We start from the raw sequence: 8,857 nt of genomic DNA on the forward strand, positions 1-8,857 counted from the left end.
GAGTAGGCCGTCATTGTAACTCCTTCAAGACTGTTGGAAAAGCATTCCAGGTGAAGCTGGGTGAGAGTGTGCAAAGCTGTCAAGGCAAAGAGTGGTTACTTTGAAGAATCTCAAATATAAAAAAAGATTTTGATATGTTTTACACTGATTTGATTACTACATGATTCCAAATGGGTTATATCATAGTTTTGATGTCTTCACTATTATTCTACAATGTAGAAAATAGTAAAAATAAAGAAAAACCCTTGAATGAGTAGGTGTTCTAAAACTTTTGACTGGTACTGTAAACAAAAACCCAGAAAAGAAACATCATTTTTTCAGGACCCTGTCTTTCAAAGATAATTCGTAAAAATCCAAATAACTTCACAGATCTTCATTGTAAAGGGTTTAAACACTGTTTCCCATGCTAGTTCAATGAACCATAAACAATTAATGAACATGCACCTGTGGAACGGTTGTCAAGACACTAACAGCTTACAGACGGTAGGCAATTAAGGTCACAGTTATGAAAACTTAAGACAATAAAGAGGCCTTTCTACTGACTCAGAAAAACACCAAAAGAAAGARGCCCAGGGTCCCTGCTCATCTGCGTGAARGTGCCTTAGGCATGCTGCAAGGAGGCATGAGGACTGCAGATGTGGCCAGGGCAATAAATTGCAATGTCCGTACTGTGAGACGCCTAAGACTGCGCTACAGGGAGACAGGACGGACAGCTGATCGTCCTCGCAGTGGCAGACCACGTGTAACAACACCTGCACAAGATCGGTACATCCGAACATCACACCTGTGGGACAGGTACAGGATCGTAACAACAACTGCCGAGTTACACCAGGAACGCAATCCCTCCATCAGTGCTCAGACTGTCCGCAATAGGCAGGTCCTCACCAGACATCACTGGCAACAATGTCGCCTATGAGCACAAACCCATCGTCGCTGGACCAGACAGGACTGGCAAAAAGTGCTCTTCACTGACGAGTCGCGGTTTTGTCTCACCAGGGGGGATGGTTGGATTCGCGTTTATCGTTGAAGAAATGGGGTTACACCGAGGCCTGTACTCTGGAGCGGGATCGATTTGGAGGTGGAGGGTCCATCATGGTCTGGGGCGGTGTGTCACAGCATCATCGGACTGAGCTTGTTGTCATTGCAGGCAATCTCAACGCTGTGTGTTACAGGGAAGACATCCTCCTCCCTCATGTGGTACCCTTCCTGCAGATTCATCCTGACATGACCCTCCAGCATGACAATGCCACCAGCCATACTGCTCGTTCTGTGCGTGATTTCCTGCAAGACAGGAATGTCAGTGTTCTGCCATGGCCAGCGAAGAGCGCGGATCTCAATCCCATTGAGCACGTCTGGGTCCTGTTGGATCAGAGGGTGAGGGCTAGGGCCATTCCCCCCAGAAATGTCTGGAAACTTGCAGGTGCCTTGGTGGAAGAGTGGGGTAACTTCTCACAGCAAGAACTGGCAAATATGGTGCAGTCCATGAGGAGGAGGAGCACTGCAGTATTTAAGGCAGCTGGTGGCCACACTAGATACTGACTGTTACTTTTGATTTTGACCCCCCCTATGTTCAGGGACACATTATTCCATTTCTGTTTGTCACGTCTGTGGAACTTGTTCAGTTTATCTCTCAGTTGTTGAATCTTGTTATGTTCATGCAAATATTTACACATGTTAAGTTTGCTGAAAATAAACGCAGTTGACAGTCGGAAGTTTACATACACTTAGGTTGGAGTCATTAAAACTCGTTTTTCAACCACTCCACAAATTTCTTGTTAACAAACTATAGTTTTGCCAAGTAGGTTAGGACATCTACTTTGTGCATGACACAAGTTATTTTTCCAACAATTGTTTACAGATGGACAATGACCCCAAGCATAATGCCAAAGTTGTGGCAAAATGTCTTAAGGACAACAAAGTCAAGGTATTGGAGTGGCCATCACAAAGCCCTGACCTCAATCCTATAGAACATTTCTGGGCAGAACTGAAAAAGCATGTGCGAGCAAGGACGTCAACAAACCTGACTCAGTTACACCAGCTCTGTCAGGAGGAATGGGTAAAAATTCACCAAACTTATTGTGGGAAGCTTGTGGAAGGCTACCCGAAATGTTTGACCCAAGTTAAACAACTTAAAGGCAATGCTACCAAATACTAATTGAGTGTATGTACACTTCTGACCCACTGGGAATGTYATGAAAGAAATAKAAGCTGAAATAAAACATTCTCTCTACTATTATTCTGACATTTCACATTCTTAAAATAAAGTGGTGATCCTAACTGACCTAAGACAGGGKATTTTTACTAGGATTAAATGTCAAGAATTGTGAAAAACTGAGTTAAAAGGTATTTAGCTAAGGTCTATGTAAACTTCTGACTTCTGACTTCAACTGTATATACAGTATACGTATATATATATATTTCTGTCTCCTCCCTCCAGGAGGAAATAGTTTAAAATGTACCCTAATTGGCACCCATTGGGCCCTAGTCAAAAGTAGTGCACTATAAAGAGAATAGGGTGCTCCATTTGGGATGCAGCCTTAGTTTGGTTAGTTCCAGATACAGAAGCTCCCTAGTCGCTGTATCACCTGCCTCAGCCAGTTTCGGACTCTATGTTTCACATTGCTCTACTCCATGCATGACCCAATTACAGTATTATATTATATTGACCCCTTTTTCTCAGTCACATGCCAATCCATGTCTCCATCTCTCTGATCCAATTTCACCTAKATAGCTGTCTATCTAATCAAGGTTCGGTTTGTATTGTGTGTTTATTACTGAGGGGGAATCATTAGTTCTGTATGTTTCTAGCCTTATTAACAAAGGGAATGTCAAACCAAGCCATTAAGCAAGATGGCCACTGTCCCTCCCATCCCGCACTCCTCTATCAACCCCCCTACTAGTTCATCTCATCACCAGATTCTTCCATCACTTTCATATTCCTCTGCCTCTCATATTCAACCACGGTTCCATATCCCCCTCTCCGTCTTACACACGCCACACTTGTGTTCTGCTTAATGCCACCACCCAATGGTTTATGAGAGGTGCGATCTCACACTATCGCACTCCAGCGCACTGTTTTTCCACCGTTTGAGTATATCCCAGATGATGTGTTTTATGAATTGCCGTGTCAACGTATGCAAGTGTTACCTAATTGCAGAGAGGGTCGGAGAGATTGTAAAAACATAACTTTGTGTTAACTCGACCTTACTCTAATCTCCCTGATTTGTGACCCTACCAAGTCCTTAACATAGCAGTAAGAAACTCAGCTATGAAGTAGACAACAAAGAAAGCAAAATCATACTATGAGTCCGTTTATTATTTCCTCAGCCTTACTCCCTGTAGGATGTAGAGGGCCACAGCTGTCAGGCTGTCTGGTCCTTCTCTCTGAAACGTGCCTCTAGCTCTTCTTGGTGCCCCTCGGGGCTTTCTTTTTGGGTTGGTGGGCCCTCGATCAGATGGATACTGCGACGCTTGATCTCCTCGCGGGACAGGGAGCAGTCCTCCTCCAGGCTGCGGAACTGGAACGTGTCTGAGACGGAAGAAGGGAGCAGGTGATAGAGGAGCCATTAGACACAACAAGCAACAAGAAAACACTATTAGCAAAGCACTAAACAGCCATTATGCAAACATACAGGAATGGATACCAGCTGTTAATAAGCTGTTGTTTACAATAGACTTAAAGCCATGCAGAACAATACATCCAAGAAAAAAAAACATACCTTCTGAGGCGCTGTTGTCAACTGGGCTGCTGGCCCTCTTGGGGTTTCTGGGCTCCATCATGATGCTCTGCTCCAGGGAGCTCCACACCTGAGGTGAGAGGGAAGAGACCACAGAGGTGAGACCAGAGGGGAGAGGGGTGAGACCACAGGGGTAAGAACAGAGGGGAAAGGGGTGAGACCACAGGGGAGAGGGGTGAGACCAGAGGGGTGAGGGCAGAGGGGTGAGACCACAGGGGAGAGGGGTGAGGGGAGAGGGATGATACCAGAGGGGAGGGGTGAGACCACAGAGGAGAGGGATGAGACCAGAGGGATGAGACCAGAGGGGAGAGTGGTGAGACCAGAGTGGTGAGACCACAGGGGAAAGGGGTGAGACCAGAGGGAAGAGACTACAGGGGAGAGGGGTGAGACCAGAGGGGAGAGAGGTGAGACCAGAGGGGTGAGACTACAGGGGAGAGGGGTGAGACCAGAGGGGTGAGGGGTGAGACCAGAGGGGAGAGGGGTAAGAACAGAGGGGAAAGGGGTGAGACCACAGGGGAGAGGGGTGAGACCAAAGAGGTGAAACCAGAGGGGAGAAGGGTGAGACCACTAGGGAGAGGGGTGAGACCACAGGGGAGACGGATGAGGGATGAGATTGAACTGAACTGAGACCACAGTATCAGAGGTGAGACCAGAAAGAGTGAGAACTCAAGCTTTGAGGGGAGAGTTGAGAGACTCGGGCTCAGAGAATATGTTGACAGAGATGAGAGCTAAGGGAGGACAATCAGAGCTAAGGAATGAAATGAAACCAGTGTGTCACCTTCTCATGGTCGGCGGTGTTTTCCTCAGTCGTCTCTGAAGCTGTGGTCTGCAGTGTGAGCGGACGGACACCGATTTCCCTCAGCTTCTCGGTGGCATCCAGATCCCCCAACTCCCRGGGAGAGTCCTAAAGCAAGGCAAAAACATTTGCTTTAGAATCCTCTCTATTCCTGAATAACATCACCAAGGGCTAGTTTCTATAATGAGAACAGTAGTGGTCCAAAAACAGAGCCTTGAGGAATGCCCAAACACATTTTCTGGCTGATAGGTGACCAGGGGATTGTTTTTCTTGGTGACCACAAAAGGGCCAGATGAGACTGAGCTGTCCATCTAAAATGGCTACCTTCACATGCACACAGCTAATCCTGAAGCACAGGTTGTTGACACCCTGCTCCACCCCATGCAGCACAGATTGGGCCTTGCCCAGCTTGGCTTCCCATTGGCTGCAACGGTCCTCTTCCTGCTCAAACCTTGAGGAAAACACAGAGGGTGAATCTCAATTGTGTTTCCTCGATTCCTCGCATGCTCTCTCCTCGCCTCCTTTTGCAAAACCCATTGGAGAAGAAGGTCTGAGGCCTGAGATCTGAAGGACCTTCAGATCTTCTCCTCTATTTCTATGGATGACGCAGAAGTACTACTTTTCTGTGGCTCTACTGTACCTGTCAGAGCCGGGTCCGGCGCTGAACTTGAGTTGGGCGTACTGGAGATCAAGGGTAGCCAAGGTCTCCATGCTCTTTCTGACCAGCTCCTCACACTGGGTCATCTTGGTGTGTAGCTGCTCCCTGGTGGCCTTCTTTTTTTATATACTTTCTTTATTATTGTAGGAACACAAATTATTGTAGGAACACAAAGAAAGTACAAATAAGTAAAATAAAAGAACAAAAAAGATCTGGCAGTTACAGTGCACTTCATACCTTCATCATCATATCATCATATTAGTTACATTAGCATCTTTGAATTAGACCTTTTCCAAGTATGAAACCAATTTCTCCCAGTATTCCTGACCTCCTGTTGAGTTCTTAAAGCAAAGGTCATACGCTCCATGTGGTGTATTTCTTCTACAATGTCTATCCATTGTGTCACTGWGGGAGGGTCTTTTTGTAGCCATTTCCTAGTGATAGCCTTTTTACTGGCTGCCAGTAGGACTTTCAAGAGGTACTTTTCTCTATTGTGTAAGTTATCAGGTATTTCACCCAAATACAAAGAAATGAATGTTTGTTCTATGTCAAATCCCATTATTTTTCCAATGTTAGATCTTATTTCTCCCCAGTAAGTTTCGATTGCGGGGCAGGACCAAAAGATATGAGAGTGGTCCGCCCTCAATAGACCGCATTCTCTCCAACAAGGGTGTGGTGAGCCAGTCTGTTTTGATTTCAGTTTAGGTGTTATGAAGAAACGTATAACATTCTTCCAACAGAATTCTCTCCATGATCTTGAGTTGGTGGAGCTTTGTTGAGTCTCTAATATGTTCAACCATGTTTCATCAGTTATTTCAATGTTGATGACATGTAGTGTTCTCCTTATATTGTCCTGTGTCTGCCTATTTTGTATGAAACCAGTTTGATCTCCGTCAATCAATTCTGGGATTATGTTCTCCATTCTTTGGCTATTATTGATGCTATAGTTTATAATCTGTGTTAAGAATTGCGATAGGTCTATATGAACTGCATTCTTTCTTATCTTTACCCTCTTTTGGGATTACAGATATGATGGCTCTTTCCATGACGGTGGGAGACCCCCCTCCCTCAGAGTCCAGTTAAAACAGGCCTTAAGTAGAGGTGCTAATTGTTCTCTGAAGGTCTTGAACCATTCTGAAGGAAGCCATCAGTGCCTGGAGACTTGTTGACTTTTTGTTGAGATATTGCTTTATTAATTTCTTCGGTGGATATTTCTAAAGTTAGTCTATCATTTTGCTCTGTCCCAATTGAGGGGAGATCAAGTGAGTTCAAAAGTGTCTATTGTCTGTGGCATCTGCCTTCTCTGGTTGCTTGTACAGATTGTGTAATATGATTCAAATGCATTCTGTATTTCATCTCATTTGCATGTGATCTTTTTTGTTTTGGGTCTTTTATTTAAAAATGGTATTCTGTGCTTGTTGTTTCCTGAGTCTCCATGCTAGTAATTTGGTTGCCTTTGAGCCTGCTTCATAATATGTTGTTTCAGGAACCTGAGCTTTTTCTCTACTTCTTCTCTATAAATCTCGTCAATTTCCTGTTTTACCTTTTGAATCTCTCGTAATATAAGAGGTCTTTGTACTGACTATGAGATCGTTCTAAGTTCTCTAGGGTTTCCTGTAATTTCAGCAGTTTCTGTGCTTTAATCTTTTTCTGAGAGACGATGTGGCTACGATCTTTCTCTAATAACCGCCTTAGCTGCATCCCACAATGTAGCAGGAGATACTTCCCCGTTATCGTTATCTCCAGATAGATGTTCAATTCTGTATTTTTGATTCCTTGAATGCTGGATCATTCAGCATGCTTGTATTAAGTCTCCATATAGTATTTCTTGGTTTGCTATCAAGGTGTAGAGTGAGGTAAACTCCATTATGATCTGATAAGTCGCTCTGCCCGATCCTACATCCTTAAGCCTGTGTCTATCTGCACTGTACATAAAGTATTGTGGGGTCACGCCATACATCGAGCAGTCCTAGATCCTGCAGATCCTATTGATCTTTTTGGCAACTAGGCTCATTTTCCTATTTTGATTTTGTGCTGTCCCAATTTTGAGTTTAGAATTGTGTTAAATCCCCTCCACAGATAAGAGTGCCAGTGGTTTCTGTGGCAATTAAATCAAACACCTTCCTGTAGAAGACCACCCTGCGGGTGCATTTCCTATAAATAATGTAACTTCCTTGTTATCAAGTTTACATTTACAAGTATAAATCTACCTCATTGTCTTTTATTTTCTGACATAAACTCAAAATTAACTGAATTTGGGATCAAGATTGCAACTCCCCTTCTACCCATTTTGTAAGAAGAAAAAAAAAGTGTTCCTCGTGTTCAGGTGTGGATAAGTGAGTTTCCTGCCAGAATAGTATGTCAACTCTCTCCCGTTCATCTTTGCTATTACCTTACTTCTCTTGATGGCACTCCCCAGTCCATTACATTGAGACTTATGACCTTAAATTCCCGATGATGCATCGATATAAATAAAAAAAACGGTGCACCATATCTGCCTGCTTATCATGAACCTAAAAATGACGAAAAATGAAAAATCAAGAACGATAATAAAGTAAACAAAGTGGGAAAATACTTTGGTATTTGGACTCCCATGTCAGAGGACTGTCTCTTGCCTCTGGGTTTGAGGGATGAGCCTGTCCGCAGGATGGGCCCCTGCTCAGATATGAAAATGCGTGACGTAGTCACAAACAAGACCTGGTGGAACTGAAAATAATAAGAGCGCCTATTTCGTCGCTTATACACATCGGTTAATTACAAGTTAAAACTATATCGGTCATGCGTGCATATCATGAATCCTCCCTTGATATGCCCTTCTGTCGCCCCGTTGTCAATGTGTCATTAATCCTTAGCTAATACACTGCTCAAACAAAATAAAGGAACACTTAAACAACACAATGTAACTCCAAGTCAATCACACTTCTGTGAAATCAAACTGTCCACTTAGGAAGCAACACTGATTGACAATAAATTTCACATGCTGTTTGTGCAAATGGAATAGACAAAAGGTGGAAATTATAGGCAATTAGCAAGACACCCCAATAAAGGAGTGGTTCTGCAGGTGGTGACCACGAACACTTCTCAGTTCCTATGCTTCCTGGCTGATGTTTTGGTCACTTTTGAATGCTGGCGGTGCTTTCACTCTAGTGGTGCATGAGACGGAGTCTACAACCCACACAAGTGGCTCAAGTAGTGCAGCTCATCCAGGATGGCACATCAATGCGGCTGTGGCAAGAAGTTTGCTGTGTCTGTCAGCGTAGCGTCCAGAGCATGGAGGCGCTACCAGGAGACAGGCCAGTACATCAGGAGACGTGGAGGAGGCCGTAGGAGGGCAACAACCCAGCAGCAGGACCGCTACCTCCGCCTTTGTGCAAGAGGAGCACTGCCAGAGCCCTGCAAAATGACCTCCAGCAGGAATTTTAGGAACCGTACTACTATGGATCTTGGTGGGGCGCCGCTGGGGGGTTTTGAGGCCAGAGCTCGGTGTGCTCTCTCGATTCCCAGGTCAGTGTCGTCGTCAAGTATGTCCTTGAATAGACCCTCCGCGAAGTTGGGCATAGAGTCTTTTTCTGCGCCCTCTACTACGTTATAAAGTCGAATGTTTGTTCGACGTGAGAAACCTTCGAGTTTGTCACTTTTCCTGTAGTGTGTGTTGGCTTTTCAGTG

General features: G+C 44.5%; 1 pseudogene; it reads right to left on the reverse strand.

Moving 5' to 3' along the window:
- Nucleotides 1–3,320: 3,320 nt before the first annotated feature.
- Nucleotides 3,321–8,857, reverse strand: part of LOC139028862 (coiled-coil domain-containing protein 183-like) — a 25,365-nt pseudogene continuing 19,828 nt past the window's right edge.

The sequence above is a fragment of the Salvelinus sp. IW2-2015 genome, linkage group LG15, assembly GCF_002910315.2.
Source record: "Salvelinus sp. IW2-2015 linkage group LG15, ASM291031v2, whole genome shotgun sequence".
Lineage (NCBI taxonomy): Eukaryota > Metazoa > Chordata > Actinopteri > Salmoniformes > Salmonidae > Salvelinus > Salvelinus sp. IW2-2015.